The sequence below is a fragment of the Ciconia boyciana genome, chromosome 1 (genome assembly GCF_034638445.1).
Source record: "Ciconia boyciana chromosome 1, ASM3463844v1, whole genome shotgun sequence".
NCBI lineage: Eukaryota > Metazoa > Chordata > Aves > Ciconiiformes > Ciconiidae > Ciconia > Ciconia boyciana.
In genome coordinates this window covers 144,253,023-144,273,067 of record NC_132934.1, presented here as the reverse complement: position 1 = coordinate 144,273,067, position 20,045 = coordinate 144,253,023, and positions in this window count along the sequence as shown.

Sequence of the window (20,045 nt, the reverse complement as noted above, 5' to 3'; positions counted from 1 at the left end):
AGATGACTTTTCCCACCACAGCCTGCTCAAGCTTTTAATCATGAAACCAAGTCTAGAACATGTATGTTGTAGGGCATCTTAAAAATTTAGTCCATCAGATGTCTCAGTTGGGTACTAAACTGGACTGCATCAGGGCTCCCATCTAGCTTACGCACATGATCTTCTACCTTTCCAGAAAAAAAAACAAGGCAGGAATAGTTGAGACCGGAAAGAAAAGGATAATTCTCTCCTTACACTCAAGATTCAGCTGAGACACGGCAGGTGTGTGCGTATGGACTCATGAGATCAGAAATGTTTCCATGTCCAACAATTTAAATGAAGTCTTAGAGATCAAGTACTTGTACTTATGTTGAAACCTTGAATGGAGTGATATACCCTTTGAGGGTATGTTGTATTTGAATTAATCTCAAAATTGAGTTTTTAGTTTGCAAGAATGGTGCAATAAAGGAAATGAGAATGCTTTTATAAAAATAAAGGAAACAAGGAGAGAGTTGCACAAATTGGATGAAGACAGACATTTTCTTTAACCTGCAGGCTAACAGTAAGGCTTTAAACCTGGAGAGCTCTGGTAATGAAACACCCGTATATACTCCCGAACTGCCATCCCATAACCTGCCTGGTGCTTGCATTCTTACCTGCTAGTGCTCCAGTCCAATATGAGGCAAAAGGACAGCAAAGCTATGAAAGGAAGTGTAGTCTTGTGTTCAACAATTTTACTTTTTATAAGTTAAGACCCCCTGTTTTCAATTTGCACACCATAATATCAAGGCATATCATACAGTTTCGAGCAGCAGGCACTGAGGGTAAGCCACATGATAACACCTGACATTTAGGTCATTGGCATGGAGGAAGAACATGGAAATCTCTCCGCTGACTTTAGATGTCTACATCTGACTGTGAGTGTCTACATATAACCTAATAATCCTGAAGTCTCGCTACAGTAATGAGAGAAACATGCTTTCCAGGGGTGACAGTTTACACTAAATGTTAATGTCTACTTTGGGACAAGATGAATCGCATTCTAGAAACGTCTGTTTCTTTCCGTTAACTATAAATAGATCCACATTGATTAACAGAGGTGTAGACATCTGTGCTATAGATTCTGACATGCAGTCAGTTGAATCCCATCCAAACACGTAAGAGATGCTTACAAATAAAATAAATATATTACACAAGTAATTGACAGTGAATATTACCACTCATCAATACACAAAACATTAATATTTTTCTCTGAAATATAAAGGAATCCTGTCTTTCTGGATTGTATTTTATGTGCTAGAATTTTAATCTTAGACCAGTGGACAAATTTGTATGTGTTTAAACATGCTCTTCCTCCAAGACCTTTTAAACTGAGAGAAGAAAGAATCAGAACTTCACAGAATTTAAAAAAAAATAATGGCTGCCACATTTTATACTTGTATAATACTACTATCCAATTACTATCTAATTTTTAATAGTAAATATACAGACTTTTAATAATTTCTTCTCTGCACAAGAGTAGTGATATATTTGCATAATTCTCATACTCTGCATGCAAGACAAGGTTTCCCCTCTACCACTCCTGTTCCTCTCATTCATATCTCACAGGACATGGAAATCTACCTGGCCATACAAAATGAAAAAAGCATTAAGTGTGAGTGAGAAAGCTGAGATAAACCATGTATGGTATGTTTGCTAACTTTTTATAATGGTCTTTACCAAAAACTCAGCCAAACTAAAGATAACTCATTTGCTCTTTACAGCATATAAAACTGTCACAAAATAAATGTATGTTGTATGGGGCTTGACTACAATTGCTGTGTGACTTGTGACTGGAATCCTTTTTTGTGACTACCCAGAATTTATTTCCATAAGCAGTTATGCTCTTTGATGCTCACTCCCCTAAAATACTGCATTGTCTATGATTGTTTCAGTACTGATGCCCTGAGTATTTGCCTAGCTGGAATAAATAATTTCCATGGAAAACTTCTAGACTCTAAGACTGATATGTAAAAACCAATAGCCCAGCATTTGAACTCTTTTCTTTTCATTTTCACAGCCAAAATCCTGATCTTAAGTAATTGATGGAATAATCTACCATATAATAAAGGGCTAGAAAGCTTTCTTATAATTTCCTCTGTCATGAACAAGGGGTAATATTTCCTTTGAAAAAATGTATTTAGGTCTCGTGTCCCATAAGGTCTCTTTTCCACAGACCGCTATAATAAACAATACACTTACCCATTCTGTCTCACTTTGTGCAGTTCGTAATTCTTTAAAACTTTTTTCTGTTTTCTTTGGAAACTAGTTTTTCATCATTGTGCTGCTATCTGATGGTAGTAGGCATTAGAGTGGCATACTACTTTTTCTGCAGTGAATCTGATATGTATCTGTACGTTAATGCACACAGTATGGGGAATAAACAGGAATTAGAGAATAGCTGCAGGGCTATGGTCTTGTTGGGATCATGGACATGTGATGGGATGCTTCGCATGACTGGAGGATTGCAATGGAGGGATACAGGCTCCATGGGAAAGTGTTGTGGTTTAAGCCCCAGCCGGGAACTAAGCACCACACAGCCGCTCGCTCACTCCCCCCCAGTGGGATGGGGGAGAGAATCGGAAGAGCAAAAATAAGAAAACTCATGGGTTGAGATAAGAACAGTTTAATAATTGGAACAAAATAATAGTAATAATAATAATTGTAATGAGAAGGAAAACAACGAGAGAGAGAGAGAGGAACAAAACTCAAGGGAGGGGAAAAAAGAAGGGAAAAAAAACATTTAAAAAAAAATTATACAACTGCTCACCACCCGCCGACCAACGCCCAGCCAGTCCCTGAGCAGCGATTGCTACCCCCCGGCCAACTCCCCCCAGTTTATATACTGGGCATGACATCACATGGTATGGAATAGCCCTTTGGTCAGTTTGGATCAACTATCCTGGCTGTGCCCCCTCCCATTTCTTGGGCACCTGGCAGAGCATGGGGAGCTGAAGAAAAAAAAAAGTCCTTGACCAATGTAAATACCGCTTAGCGACAGCCAAAACATCAGCGTGTTATCAATATTATTCTCATACTAAAATCCAAAGCACAGCACTATACCAGCTACTAGGAAGAAAATTATCCCAGCCAAAACCAGGACAGAAAGACAGACCAGGAAGATGAGGAGGGGGAGTTGTCCTTTATCTGAGAGAACAGCTGGAATGCATGGAGCTCTGGCTGGGAATAGATGATGAGTCAACTGAAACTATATGGGTAAGGAGTAAAGAGAAGACAGGTAAGGGTGACATTGTAGTGGGTATCTGCTACAGGTTGCCTGACCAGGAAGAACAAGTGGATGAGGCCCTCCACAGACAGTCAGAAGTAGCCTCAGGTTCACAGGCCCTGGTCTTCATGTCTTCATTCAACCACCCTGATATCTGAGGAAGGAATAACACTGTATGGCATAAGCAATCCAGCAGGTTCCTGGAGGGCATCTTTTACAATTTTCTGACCTAAGTGATAGAGGAGACAACAAGGAGAGGTGCTTTGCTGGACCTCATACTCACCAACAAGGAGGCACTCACTGGGGATGTGAAGGTCAAAGGCAACCTTGGCAGCAGTGACAATAAAATGGTGGAGTTCAGGATCCTGAGGGCAGGGAGCAGGGCAAAAATCAAGCTCACAACCCTGGGCTTCAGAAAAGCAGACTTTGGCCACTTTGAATTCCCATGGGATAAGGCTCTGGAGGGAAGAGGGGCCCAAGAAATCTGGTTAATATTCAAGAATCACTTGCTCCAAGCTCAAGAGCAATTCATCCTAATAATCAGGAAGTCAGGCAAAAATACCAGAAGGCCTGCATGGATGAACAAGGAGCTCCTGGCCAAACTCAAACAGAAGGTGGAAGAGGGTACAGGCAATCTGAGAATAGATGCACTTTTCTGCTGAATAGAAAGCCCACCTGAAGTTAAATTTTGTGAGGATCGTAAAAGGCAACAAGAAAGGCTTCTGTAAGTACCTAAGTGGCAAAAGGAAAACTGTGGAAAATGTGGGTCCACTGCTGAATGGGGCAGAGGACCTTGTGACAAAGGTATTGAATGCTTTCTTCAGCTCAGGCTCTACTAGTAAGACTGACCTTCAGAAAACCCAGGCACCGACAACCAGGGGGAAAGCTTGGAGCAATGTAGACTTATTCTTGATGGAAGAGCATCAGGTTAGACAATACGTAAGCAAATTGGACACACCTAAGTCCATAGGCCCTGATGGCATGAACCCATGAGCGCTGAGGGAGCTGGCAGATGTCATTGTGAGGCCACTCTTGATAATCTTTGAATGATCATGGCAACTGGGAGACGTGCCTGAGGACTGGAGAAAAGCAAGTGTTACTTCTATCTTCAAAAAGGGCAAGAAGGAGAACCCACGGAACTGCAGGCTGGTGAGCCTCACCTTGATGCCTGGGGAGGTTATGGAACACCTACTCCTGGGAATTATTTCCAGGCATATGGGTGACATGAAGATGATAGGGAGTAATCAGCATAGATTCACAAAGGCAAAGTAATTCTTGACCAACCTGAAAACCTTCTACAATGAAATAACTGGCCTGGTAGATGAGGGGAGAGCAGTGGATATTGTCTATCTTAGTTTCAGTAGGGCTTTCAACACTGTCTCCCATAAGATCCTCATAAAGAAGCTGTTGATGTATGGGCTGGGTGAGAACACAGTGTGGTGGATTAAAAAATGACCGAACAGTCAAGCTCAAAGGATGGTGATCACTGGCACAAAGTCTAGTTGGAGGCCAGTAACTAGCGGTGTACCCCAAGAGACAGTACTGAGTCCAATCCTGTTCAACATCTTCTTTAATGGTCTGGATGATGGGCGAGAGTGTAGCCTCAGCAAGTTTTCTGATGACAGAAAACTGGGAGGAATGGCTAATGTGACAGAGCGTTGTGCTGCCATCCAGAGAGAGACCTCAACAGGCTGGAGAAAGGAGCTGACAGGAACCTCATGAGGCTCAACAAAGGGAAGTGCAAAGTCCTGCACCTGGGGAGGAACAACCTCATGCACCAATGTATGCTGGGGGCAACCCAGCTGGAAGATATCTTGGCAGAAAAGGCCCTGGGGATCCTGGTGGACACCAAATTGAACATAAAGCCAACAATGTGCCCTTGCTGCAAAGGCAGCACACGGTATCCTGGGCTGCATTGGGTAAAGTACTGTCAGCAGGTTGAGGGAGGTGATCCTTCCCCTCAGCTCTGGTGAAGCCACACCTGGAGTGCTGGGTCCAGTTCTAGGGTCCTCAGTACAAGAGAGACATGGACATACTGGAAAGAGTCCAGCAAAGACTCACGAAGATGATTAAGTGACTGGAGCATCTCTCCTATGAGGAAAGGCTGAGAGAGCTGCAACTATTTAGCCTGGGAGGAGAAACTAATTTCAGGAGGAAATTCATTGATGTGTACAAATATCTGAAGGGAGGGTGTAAAGAAGACAGGATCTTTTCAGTGGTGCCCAGTGACAGGACCAGAGGCAATGGGCACAAACTAAAACACAGGAGGTTCCCTCTGAACATCAGGAAACACTTTTTTACTTTCAGGGTTACCAAGCACAGGGACTGGTTGCCCAGAGAGGTTATGGAGTCTGCATCCTTGGAGGTATACAAAATGATCTGGACATGGTCCTGGGCAGCCTATTGTAGGTGGTCCTGCTTGAGAAGGGGAGTTGGACCAGATGACCTCCAGAGGTCCCTTCCAACCTCAGCCATCCTGTGATTCTGTCATTCTGTGAAATCCACATTTTAAAATCAGTGGCAATATTATCAGTAACTTTTGCAAGATGTGCATTTTCCCAACAAAATTTTCCTAATAGGAAGAAGTGATTCAAAGAAATTTCAGTGTTTAACATGTTTTTTTTACATTTTTTTAAACTCCCTGCCAGAAATCCTCATCCTTTTTCTCTGAAATTTAAATAGTTTGATTTGTTTGCTTTTTTGATTCCATTATATTTTAATGCAAGGGTTGAAACAAAAATGACTCGAGTATTTGTTTTATAAAGAGTATTAAGATCTTGATTGGCATTTTAAGCGTTTCTGTAAGATTGATTGTCTTGAAGGCATACAATAGAATTTTCAATAAGTTATTATTGTATTATTGTTATTATCACCATTATTATCATTGCTAGCATTATTACAATTATTATTGTAATATTATTGTATTGTAATATTATTGTAATATTATTAGCTACTACATTTTGAGAAGAGAACATAATATCTTGCTTTTGCATATCATGTTTGACAAAAATTTGGTCAGATGCACATTATCAAAGCCTAGATGCTATAGGTGCCTAATCCTCCCTTGTAGCCAACATGCAATATGTGAACTTCCAGTGTATATTCATTTCCCTTATTTCAGACATTTATTTTAGAATGAGAAGAACCATTGTAATTCCCAAGACGTGAAGAAAGATTAGGGAAAAGTAGAAACTGCCATCCACAAAGCTCAGCTGAAACCAATGTAGACATGTTGTAGCCAAAGACTTGATCAGAGACAAGCCAAGACAACATGAACTTGACCAAATGGAAGATTTAATAAAAATAAAATAGTACTAACAGGAGGAATCAGAAAGAGTACAGTGAAGCAGCCTTCTTCTTCCGCTGAAGCCAAAATGAAGAAGTCACTTCCATTCTTCTAATGCTTTTGTGATTTAGCACTGTTTCTGAACGTCTCTAATTTTCTTTCTCTTCCTTTTCTCTTCTTCCAGTCCTATACTCAAAACACGTACTATTTTTCTAGCCTGCACTTTATTCTTAAGTATCAAGCTCTGCTGACCTCTTAAAAATATTTAGAATTCCCTCACAGGATAATATAACGAATCTTACATTTGTCTTTCCCACCTCCAGTTTGCTATCTTAGCTTTAAAATATCAGTCAGATTTAATCCCATATCAGTTTTACTGAAGGATCATCTATAGCTTCCCTTGGCCCTGGATCAGGCCTGGTGTGCTTGTACAGCTTTAGAATATATTAGAATTTACAGTGAATGCTGTCTCACCAAACCATGAATTGACCCACCAAATTAATGCCAAGGGATTTTTTTTTCTTTTGAGCTTTTCTTTCCCCTCAAATTGGTTTCCATTTACTAAAAAAAAAATATTGGCCCTCTACTGTAGACGATAAATCAAAGCAAGCCTGTTGTGTTGTATCCAAGTTGCTTATCCACTGTTCCAACTAACAATAGAAAGTATCACATTAGGGAAATCTATTGCCTCATCTGTGGAATCTATCCTGAAATTAAAAAATGATCTGGTGCTGCCTGAATTAAACAACGAAACCTAAACTTGCAAATTTTTGTCATACAGGAGAAATGCATTGAAGGAACTCATCTATAAAACTGAGGAAATAGCTTTAAGTCATCTCCTAAGTGGATTTGGTCTTTTTAATTTTGGAGGGGAAGCCTAGTGTCTTCAGAATTCCCCTAGATCTACTTGCAATAGATTATGGTTTTGATATGCATATTTTTACATTGTTCAGGAACAAGAAAAGAAATAGATATCTGAGATTATTTAAAGCTTATTTAGATTGCTAGAGGGGTTTGTGAACCAATGAATTTCACCTGCATGGATGAAGCTGGGCTTTTCAGCTTTTTTTCCTCTGTATTCTGTAGTTCTCTTAGCACAGTCCCGAGAGCGACATTTGGGAATCTCCCCTTGCAACAAGAGTGGGAACCAGAAGGACAGCTCAATTCAGCTTGAAGCTGGACTTTGCAAAGGAAATGTGGTGAATGTAGAATGTGCTTGGAGAGAAATTAAGTGGCAAAATTAATCACAAATAAGATGATGGGGAAGAAGCAAGGGACTGAGCTAAGATTTACCTTCTAACAGGTTATCAGTTAGTTTTAAACCTTAGAAGCACTTATGATTATGGGTCGACTTTCAAAAAAAGTGTTGAAAATTTGTGACAAGTAAAAGGAAGAACTGCAAAGATGTTTTGATGACTGAAGAAGAGGACCTTGAAAAACTTAAAGCATATGCTTTAGTTTTAGTAACCAGCAGTAGCTGGTTACTAAACTACTAAAACTTTAGTTTTAGTAACCAGTTTTAGTAACCAGTAAAGCATAAGTAACCAGGGAAGGTCAGGTGTGAACTTACAGAAGAGTAATTAATGGTTCATATACTAAGTTGTCTTGCTGTGAATTATTTATATGTTCACACCAACAAATGTTTCTGGTTTGTTTGTTTGTTTTCCATCAAGGAGCACTTTACATAATTGCTCAGAATATATAAATACTTCTATGGGAAGAAATTACTGAGGGTTGCAGAGAGAGAGAGACATAAGTCTGGCACTGGAGTCTCAGTTCATATCAGAAGACCTAGCACTTCTGAAGCAAATCGCCCAGTTGTCCTTGCTTACTCTGCTGTAGTGCACACCATGGCAAGGCTTTGGAGAGTACACGTGGTTTTCAATTGAATTGAAATGGAATTGAATGGAATTGAGTCAAAGAGGCTAATGGATGTTAGCAGACTGGAACTAGACCAGTCTGAAATGTGTGTAGAGCAGACATTGGCTAATCAACAACTTCTCAGGGATAGCTGGTGGAAACATAGTCAAAAAGCACGTTTGTTCAAAGTTCAGTGAAACAAATTCAGTTAGACAGTGGATATTTTGTTGCTGCTGTCGGCCAGATAGATACATTGCAAATGAGACTTTTTGCATACTTCTATCTCATTTAATGATTTTTGAAGTCATTGTCCTTTCCCTTCTGGTTTCTTTGCAATTATACCATTGTAGTCTGGTGTTTCATTTTCTTTGCTATGGCTTACAGAATAATTTTCTGAGGAATCCAGGACTCTTCCATTGCCACAATGACATCTGTCTTCCTTTCTCTGTAAACTAATCATCACCTAGCTGTTCAGCGCACTTGCTCTGCTGTTTATTGCATCAAACACGGGGACAAGCAGCAATCTAGAACCCTCAAGGAGAACTGGAGGACTGCTAGAAAGTTAGAGTCTTTGACTATTATTTTAGATATGCTCTGATGACCAAAATTGCATGCCTCAATTCTGCCCAGTTACCTCACTGACCTGCTTGAACAGCCTGACAGGGTTGTAAAACCATACTTAAAATGCCAACTAGTGAGGCACACAATTTTTGTAGGGTGCACGCACCCTTCCACCAAAAGGATTACTTTTCAAAAATCACATTTTTTCATTGCTCAAGTTCCAGATTATGTTGTTTCATAATCCTGTAGGCCACTAAGGAGATTTGAAAGTTGGTCCAAACTGTGTACCAGTAAAAATTTTTCACATATTTTTTCCTTAAACCAAAGCGTTTTGGCAAGTCATTTTGATGACTATTTACTAACCATGAAATTGTTTGAAACACCTAATTTTATCAGAAATTGGAATTTCAAAATATGAAGTATCTTAGTCCTGCACCCTACAAAAAACATATGCGCACAATGTGAACACTTTGCTTTGCACAAATCTATAGGGTTAAGGAGTAAACTGGTTGGGCTTGAATACATATGCGTAGTATTATTTCTGTTAGCTGATTAACTAAATATAATCGCTCTAATCAGGTATCTAATGCTAATATTTGGTTTAAGTTCAAAATTCTCAGTCTCCAAATTTTTACTGGATTTACTAAAAAATAATGTTTGCTGTAAACATTTCTCCGAGATAGCTGCTGGTGGAATATCTGAGATGAAACTATCATGGAAAATGTGCCAGTGAAATTGTGATGCTAGAAACAACGTCCAGATGATACCATGTTCTTTCAAAAGCGCTAAAGCTCCTTATATTTCCAACTGATTTTTCTTTAAATAACAGGAACAAGCCTGAAGATGTTAAACATCCTTATATTTCTGATTGATTTTTTAAAAATAACAGAAAAAAGCTCACAGATATATTGTCCTCATGTTATTTTTAACAATTATTTTACCTTGTCATAATACATATATCATCACTTAAATGTTATTAAGAGGGTTAAACAAGCCGTAAAGCATCTTTTCCTTTTATTGTGTTGCTGTTGGAAACATGATCACACTAATAGCACTCTCACTATATTTACTTTAAGGAAAATATTATCAGACAGTATTATTGATGTGACTTAATAACAGAGAAAAGACATTACAACTACTGGATCAGATTTCTCATGAGAATAATCATTTCCTTATACCTAAAATAACTCTTTTTTCCCTTCTTTTTCTTCTTCTTCTTCTTCTTCTTCAAAGCTTTGTACTTTAAAAAACAGAGCTGATAGAGCTCATTGATCTATCCAGGCTTCTGTTGCTATCTGTGCATGTCATCTGGCTTCTTAATATTCACATAGCTCGTACACTTGCTTTGGGGTAAAATTCCTGTTTAACTACTCCAGGATGTTTAACTTCATGACTGAAACCTTATAGTAATCTATTATCATACAGGAAAAAAAGTGGCATACTTGTGCTACTTACATATTTAAATTATATGTGTGTTTTTTTCATAAATGACAGTATTTTACAGTGCTGTATGACTTGATGATGTACTGTACAGATCAAAGTAGATTTTGCAGCAACATATGAAAGAAGTATAGCAAATAAGATGTACAGGGGATTTTATTTAATTTTATTTTAACAAATGCTTCTGCATTACTTCCTTTCATATGTACTAAATTGGAGCATCTTTCATACAACTACTAGTCTTAAGTAGCTATGTTTCCAGGGGGAGATATATGGGCCATGCTTTAGCAAAACATTTAAGATTTTGTTTAACTAACTCCAAAATGGGAACTGTTCATGGACAGCTTCCTGAGTGCCCTAAATGTCAAGGTCCCATAGATATGAAGAAATCAACAATAATGCCAGGAAGCCATCCCAGATAAGAGGAGATTTGGAAGCAGAAATAAAGAATGGGAACTGTATGGTAACATACAAGTCAAACATTTAAAAAATTTAACATATTGGCAGAATTTTATTCACTTGATAGAAATAGGTAAAGGATAGTCTGGTTAGCTGTGTCCTGTAAACTTTAAGACAAGAAGAAGGCATTTAAAAAAACAATAGCTACAAATAAACTCACAGATCAGGAATAAATCTATTGCTGCACATAGACAGAAAAATTTGAAGAAGTAGTGACATGGAAGAGGTGGAAGTGTTCACAAGGTACTTTGTTTCTGCATTTGGAATTAAAGTGTTTGGAACAAAACCTGTGTTGTAGGAAGCACCTGAGACACCACTTGACACTAAAATTAAATCTTTTCTGGTCAACACATCTAGAAAATATATTCCTTTGAACCTTCAGGAACTAGATAAGAAGCTCTCTAAATCAATGTTGTGGTTTAACCCCAGTTGGCAACTAAGCTCCACAGAGCCACTCGCTCACCCTCCCCCCACCCCCCCAGTGGGATGGAGGAGAGAATCGGAAAAAAACAAATAAAACCCATGGGTTGACATAAAGACAGTTTAATAGGACAGCAGAGGAAGAGCAAATAATAACAACAACAACAACAACAACAATAATAGAATGTACAAAACAGATGATGCACACACAATGCAATTGCTCACCACCCACTGACTGATACCCAGCCCGTCCCTGAGCAGCAATTGCTGCTCCCTGGCCAACTCCCCCCAGTTTCTATACTGAGCATGACTTCATATGGTATGGAATAGCCCTTTGGCCAGTTGGGGTCAGCTGTCCCAGCTGTGCCCCCTCCCAGCTTCTTGTGCACCTGGCAGAGCATGGGAAGCTGAAAAGTCCTTGACTTAGTATAAGCATTACTTAGCAACAACTAAACCATCAGTGTGTTATCAACATTATTCTCATACTACAACCAAAACACAGCACTATACCAGCTACTAGGAAGAAAATTAACTCTATCCCAGCCAAAACCAGGACAACCAAAGAAGGGTTCAAATCAGCAATCTGGAGAAGGGCTGAAGGGCATCTCTTGATCTCTCACACCTTTTGAAATAATGAAGTGTTAAGCATGTGCCGAATCACAGTGACACCTCTATAAACTGTAGTTAAAGCTAAGCAGTCTCTTAAATATTTTGTAAACTCATTCCTAGAAAGATTGCATTATGTAGGCAATATGGTTTCCAAATTATGAACAAGGCATAACTTTGCCCTTAAAACCAACAAAAGCTGAAGTTAGAGGAAAAAGTGCTAGTATTGATGGATCAAAACTGAAGCTAGGAAAAAAAGAAAAAGGGACCAGGATTTGAATCACTACTGGCTTCATCTTTTCAAAATCACAACAATAACAAATGTTTACAAAGACACGTTTTTACCCTTGCTCCTGGTTTAGAAATAACAGCATATAAAATAAGTATTTTACTTCTTAATCAGGATTCTTAGCTAGTTTTGCAGTAACAGTGGTAGTAATTTTGGAGCTGGGCCTGCATCCAAACGCATCCAATTTTAACAGATGCTTGGAAGCCCAAGTCCCACATTCTCTTGCAGTTTTCTTTACCAGATCATAATATTTAACATATTTGTCACCTTAATCAGTTGTAAACTTATTACACCAGCATTTACTGACCTACTTTACAACATGCTTCCTAAGAATCATGGATTATATATCCCGTGAAAGTACAATAATGGTATGTATTCTGGCAGCTTGGTGAGTCTGGGAGCTCAAGAAGACTGGGATTGAGCTCCAGATTCAAGCACTGGCATTAGACTTAGTGCAGAATAATACATCTGAGAAGTTATTCAGCTGCTCAAAGATGCACGTCTATCTTAGGCAGAGTGAAACATCCCTTCAGGCTCTGTTGGGTAGCTGGATGTCCATTAACAATAATAGGAGATTAGCCACCTAGATCACACATAGATGCGTGCAGTGTGACTTCAGTGTTCAAGTGTGTGAATCTAGAGCTGCTACAATCCTGGCAGCATCCTGTTGCATAAGCAATATGCATCCCAGGCTACTTGAGATGCCTTAAGAGTATCAGAGAAATCTGCCACAGATCGGCAGATACGATGCAAGACAGGGAGACCTGCACCTTTCTGCAGATACAGATACTCCATAGCACCTGTTCAGCTGACTGAATCCTACTCTTTGTGTTCAATAAATTGGTTTAGCTCACATGGTCATCTTGGCTTTGTTACAACACTAATTTGGATCTCTATTCTCTGTCAGGCTGCCTCTTTCAAGGACTGTTGCAATTCACAGTGGGGTTCATTGCATCTAGCTTTAGCCATATTCTCAAAGACCTCCTTGTAGCTATTCAGAAATTGACTGGATGAGGCCCTGAGCAACCTTATCTAAGTTGGTGGTGCTTTGAGTAGGAGGTTGGATGAGATGACCCCCAGAGGCCTTTTCCAACCTTTAGGGATCTCTGGTTCTGCTTATATCTGAACTGACTACCCTGGGCTGCTCCGAGTGCCAGCGAATGGGTGCTCGGGGATGCACATCTGACAAATGTAGGCACCAACTCCAGGGTGAGGTGAATTGCACCCTACATGTGCCTATTTCTTGCCACTGACCTTAAAGAGAGTGGATAGTGACAGACTCATATGTAGACACCTGCACTGCAGATCTCTACAGCTGGTCAGGCAAATCCCTCCCTCAATAACTGTGAGATCTCTTACCTTCTCAAAGTTGTTTGCCCTTGTCAGTAAGAAAAAAAAATCAGTCTATTTCTAAGGTAGACGTATTTTAAATACATCCATATTAATTTATTTATATAATTTATAATACCTTTATTATAGCTAACAGACAGGTAGACAGTGTGGTCACATAAAACTTGTTTCCCTCAGAACTTAAGTTTAATAATGCAGTGGGGTAGCAAAGCATAAGAGAATAGTGACAGGAAGCATATTTAATGGTTAGTGAGACAGACTTTTTTCCCAACTTCTATCCCCACTTGCTGTGTGACCATAGGCAAGGCACTGTGCCTCAGTTTATTCAAATGTAAAATGGTTATAATTAATATTCAGCATAACTAATGATTAAGTGCCTTGAGAACATGTGATGAAACAAGCTCTAGAAGAGCAGAGTATTTTTGCTTCAACCTCTTTAAAACTGTATCCCCTTGCCACGTATTTTCAAAAAGTCTACAACTCCTTACTAGAGCTAAATGACTAATTCAAATGAATAATTTATCTGAAGAATTTTGCTTTGTTTTCTCTTTGCAAATTGTTCTCAAATAGACTGCAAAATTTTTGGGCTTATTAGTTATTGCCAAATTATGCACAGATCTCTTCAGTGACTAATTCTGTGTCTGAAGATCACTGAATTTTTTCCTGAAAATGTTAGTAATTTGCTGTTTGCACTGTGCTGGTAGTCCTTTCCTATTACTGAAAAGCATATGTAATTAATCAATGCAGTTGTACCTATGTGTAATGATATTTTATAAATAAATATATATATATGAAAAATTTCTGATTCATGGATTTTAAATGTCAGACAGCACCAGGAGACCACCTACTCAGAACATCTGTAAAGTCAGTTTCCCCTGAGTTGAGCCTAATAATTTGTGCTTGACTCAAAGTGGCAGACTCCTTTTAAGAGGATCTGCAAAAGATTATTGAGAAAGGAAGCATATTTTCAATAGATTTAAATTCATTATATGGGATTCTTTCTTCTCCTTCCACTACGAATCAAAGATGACTAGAAACTATTGGATTAAATTACATCCTCCATTCATTCTTGATTGGATGACTTCAAGAGGCAGAGGGAATGCACTGCTATTGGTAGGTTCTTCCAATACTTAATTACCCTCCGTGTTAGAAATGTTTCTTACTCGTAATATGAATTTGTCAGGCTTTAATTTCCCATTACCAGTTCTGGTTGATAACTTCCTATGCCAGTATTGCCTGTGAAAGTACTTACACATCACAATCAAGTCACCTCTTGATCTTTTTCATGAGCTGAACAGATCGAGTTTCTTGAGTTGTTTACTGGAAGCATGTTTCTAAGCCCTCAAATTATAGTTTCTTCTGAACACTGTCTTGAATTTGTTGACATGCTTTAATATGCTACTGCTAGTCTCAGCAGTGCCATTTATATAGCTAAAGTTCATGACATATTGATTAAGAACATCCATTTCCTGCTCAGAGATCAGGAGAAATATTGTTGTGACTGTTGCCAGACAAATGATGAATCATACCTACTTAAAAAAAAGTTTCAGTTACACACACACACAACACACACACAAATTAATTTTTAGTCAATGAAAATACTTCATTTGACTGAAAGTGACATTTTTTATTTAGTATATATTTGTGCCTATTGATCTATTGAAAATTCATTGGTTAATATTGCCATATTTTTAAAACAAATATGCTAATTTGAAAGAGAAATAAAAATATATATAAATTGTAAAATGAGTAAGTACAATGGTTAATCCCATGTGTCTTTGAATGAAATGCAGGACCCAAGTTTTGATGTGTTTGAGCTTCCATTTTTCAGTGATATTGAAAATTATCTAAATATGTTTTATTTGGCTCTCTATACGAGCTATGCAATTAATTGCATGAATTTTTGTTGTTAGAATGCAACATACAGTGAGATATTTTTCACAACTAAGATTCAGAATTGAAATTAATTTTTTACAAACAATTTATTTTTATCTACAGGAAAGCAAGCAAGAAATAAGGTGACCCACATCAAACTGAACCAAAATTTGCCTTAAAATCAGAAAACACAACCCAACCCTGAGAAAAGTATATTCGTCATGTACACATCACGAAAACAGGTTAGAGCAAAGCCCTGCTCTGTGGCCTCCTCCAGACCACCGATATTCAGTTGATACACTCATACTGGATTCAGTAGAGCTTGGTTCAGGCTCTGAGCACGAGTTTCTTGGCATTACATAGCAGGTTATATGAACGGACACTTTCCTTTACTTTGCGCCTTCACCATCTGTTCTGCCCTCTAATTACAAATGCAAAATGAACATAATTAAATATTGGCATCACACAAAAATAAGCTAGAAGTTATTTCAATGCATATGCATGTTCTTTATTAAATGCAACAAGCATCTGTTTTGTTTTCTTATGTTTCGAGACATAGATAGAGGGAAATTGCTTTTTCCTGACAGAAAGGATATTTTTTATCAGTAAATTGGAATTAAATACAAGAGGTAACACTTCACAACAGTTGGTAAACCACAGTTTCTGCAAACAGAGATTCAGGCCTGAGTTCTTTTCTGAGGAAGCACAAGAGGAACAACAAAAAACAGGAAGGAAAGCTATTACTAAACATTGTTCTGACTGACTACTGAAGTCAAGCTCTTGGTCCAGGTGCCACTGGAGCTGTGCAATTCAGGTAGAAGTAACTTTTGAATAGGCATCAAGACTTGTGCCACTTCCCTCTTGCAACCCAAGCTATTCATCAGCAGGTGCTGGCCCAAGCTAGTGTCTGCCTTCCATAATGGTGTAGACCCTCTTACACTTAATCCTTGTAAAGTGTTACTTATTAAGTATCTTGGTACTTTACAACATCTATATGAGGTGTAAAGAAGTATAGCCATCCCTGTTTTTCAGATAAAGAGGGGCAGCTCAGAGGCATTATGATCTGTACGTACCCCACATTCCAAACATAACAAACAGATATATCTATACCAGTAAATAAAAAAAGGGATAGGGAGTCACCTCTGGGCCTGAGGCCATGTGGTATACAGTGGCTTGTGTCCAGGCTGCTCAGGATCAACCTCCTCTAGAGCTGCATTGGTATTACATAGTACTTGGTGTTATATTTCTTCAGGGTTCCATTGTCCCAACACGTGATTCTTCTTTTTTTGTGTGATTAGTTGGTTCAGAGTGCCTGAAATAATGAGGGACTGTGCTGCAGCCTGCCAGAATGATGTTTTTATAGCTTGAAACTGAGGGCATGTGTAGCATGTCCTAGGTGTAGCCAGAAAGCATGTGGCTGGTGGTCAGCACGTATTGCCCTGAAATAGTGTCGGAGTGTTTTGACTAGGAGAAAGCAAACTTGTTGCCAGTCTGTCCAACCTGCTCTTCAGAGGAGTGAGCTGTCCTCCAGAGCATGCCTGGCTTTTGTGTCAGAGAGCTGAGGGAGCTGGTCCTAAAAGCCAGGAAGGAGGCGGTGTGCCCCAGGAGCCGGTAGCTTGCACACAGCAGAGTAACTGTACCTGTTGAGACCAGACCCATAGAAGTCAGTTGCTATAGCACTTGCACTGCAATAATGGTCAGGTCTTTGGTCACTTGAGTAATTCGAAGTCCTGGATTAGGTCTATGGAGTCCCTATAGAGGCTCCACAGATATGAATCTTTTCCAGTAGTATTATGCTGAAACTGTTCCTTTGTCACATATTTCATAGTAAGCATTTACTGGATCATAGACTAGAAGTGAAGTGTCCCAGTTTCTAGGCTGCGCTTTACCACAAAGATAAAAATCTCTCCTCTTTTTCTCTGTCCCTCTTCTGTGTAACCTGGATAAAAGCTGCTGGATATAAAAAATGAATCCATGAGAGCGAGTCGACTAGAGCATCTTATCTTGGGAGGCAAGGCTTACAGTCACCCTCGAGTAGACAAGCACTCCTACAGTTTGGTTCAATGCTCCAATAGCAAAGCTGTTGGGTAATGCTACTACAGCCCATTTGCTGCAGTGCTCAGCACTTCATGTTGTCAATACCTACTCACCCTGGACTGGCATGAAAAACCCAGGAAAAGAACCTGGTGTTTATGTCCCAGTGGGACTCTAACATAAGTTAGAGAAGATTATCAGTATGAAACTTTCTCTTTTGGAGGCAGGGGGGTGCACCCTGTTGCAGTTCTGTTTTGGTTTTGTCTTCACTTCACTGTTCCTCCACATGCACCAGCAATGTGTTGCTGTCAACTGAACTGAATGACTTCTCAGTGAGCACGGGGATGGAATACACTATGTTGTAGGCTAAGTGATACACATTTCAGGACTGGTGTGTAAACTGCCACCAGCAAATATGGGCTGAGTCTTGTATTGTCAGTGAGCTCCCACAAGTTTTCCTTTTCTGAGGATGGTAACAAGTAGCTCAGCACTGTCAAGACTTCATCAGTTTGGGGCTTGTCCAAAAGCAGGTCTTTAGGCACTCTCAGTTGGATTTTCTCTGCCCTAACTTCAACTCTAAAAATTGGGTGTGTAGTCCAATTTTCTCATTTGGGCTCCCTCTAGAGCCAACTGAGGAAGACAGATGCTCTACCACATCATTTCTTCAGTCACAAGATATGTGTCCAAGACAAACAGGGTGACTCACCCAAGAAGCATAGAGAGAATCCTGGTGATTAGCTCAGTCTAGATGCCTAAAATTAAGAGAGAGGAAAACCACCCATATGGGTTTTCCAAGTGAAAACTGAGGAATGTTTGAAGTTAGTTTGGGGATTTAAGTTTTCAGCTAGAATACAACTCAGTATCTGCAGCTATCAGTGTATTTAATGCTAAACCAAGCAGTGCTAGATCTTTTTGTGAATTTTTTGCTGCTATAAAGTCAGTGGTAGATTGAGTGTATAAACCAATTCCCCCCCTGGGCAATTGAATGGGATTCTTCTCTTCCTTGATCACCTGTTGAAAATTGATAGTGATTATTATACTACTGCAACTCTCTTGCAGGTTGATCAACTTTGTTTATATAAATGTCTAATTTAAGAATTCCATTAAAAACAAAAAAACAAACCCTGACTCCAGGTTGAATATTTAACTGTTGACCAGAGCCTATAGAAGCTCTACAGAAAGGCTAAGCAATATTTACTTTGGAATGTTCATATGGCTGATGTATATCTGGTAGAAGGAGAGAGGGAGTGTAATAGAGATATGAAATATGTTTTTAGAGGGAAGTGTGAGATGCAAAATTCATATCCAAGACACTCCACACTGTAATGATGTTCAAAACCACAGTCTCCATTTCAGGCACTCCAAAAATTTTTCAGTATATGCCCTTCAGTGTTGTTTTTTAAACATAGAGGTTGTCTTGGGGAGGATAACATTAGCTTGGTACTGTACCTCACACAGTGTGAGGAGGAAAGAGTTTGTTTTTCCTAGAGTCCTGTTGAAGTGTTAATTTAAAGAAGTAATAATGTAAATCTTATTTCAAACATTCTTTCCCCCCCGGCAGACTTCTATATTAAGACATTTGGGTAATTGACCAATGTTACTGTAGCTCAGCAGGCATTATTTTCTTTTGGTAAAAGGATACCATAGTAAATTTCAATGAGAAGGAGTAAAAAAAAGAGAAAAAAAAGTAAAAATGAACAGACCTAAATAAGACTTGAATATGAAAGGAAAATATAAACCAGATGGGAATGATGGAGACTCGTTTTCATATCTTTCTTTTCTTTTAAGATCAGTTTAAAAGTTTCCCTTCACTGCATTGGCTTTCTGCCGCTGAGTAACATGAGGCAACATATTTGTTCATCAGCAGCAGCTGGGAACTATTCATTGGCTGCGTATTGCCGGCCAGCTACACTGGGGCTGGATTCAGTGTCCAACAAAGTTCAATGGGAACGTTCCCACTGCCTTCTGTGGGCACTGCAGCAGGTGCTGGAGGGGAAGGCCTGATTCCCCTGAAGTCGATGGCGAAGCCTTTGGTGAGGCCAGCCTCTCCTTGGGCCCTGAAGGCAAACCTGGGAACTCTACTGCCAGTCTTTTTGGGGAAGGAGAAGAGAAGCCTTCCTGTTGCTTCTGTGCTATTATACACTTCTTTGATGGTTAATAAGTTTGGAAGCTGCAAAATAAGTAACCGTGGGGCTGGTTGTAACAGTGCTGGACACTTCATACCTCTTGCACCTACTAACAACAGAGAGGAATTTTTGTCTCCCTTTCTGCTCCTCCTAATTAAGCCATAGCGGCCATTGCAGCTCTGGGGCTCTTTCTTCAAGTCATTGTTTCTCAGTTTGGTTTTACTGACACATGAAAAAAGCTCAGGGGCAGGAGTCGCATGGTGTTTTCTACTGAAGCTTTAGCTTTAAAGCTGGGACTCAGACTGCTTCACTCTACTGCTGACAATTTAGCAAATGGTCCATGTTAGGCTGCTTTGATCTTGTGAAAGTTTTCAAAAATTTCATCCTTGAAGAAAGCTACAGGCCCAACAGATCCCCCAGTTCATTAGCAATCCTTTAGCAGTTCCCAACAATTAGAGCTGTCAGCCATCCGAACTCCATTCAGAGGCCGCGCAT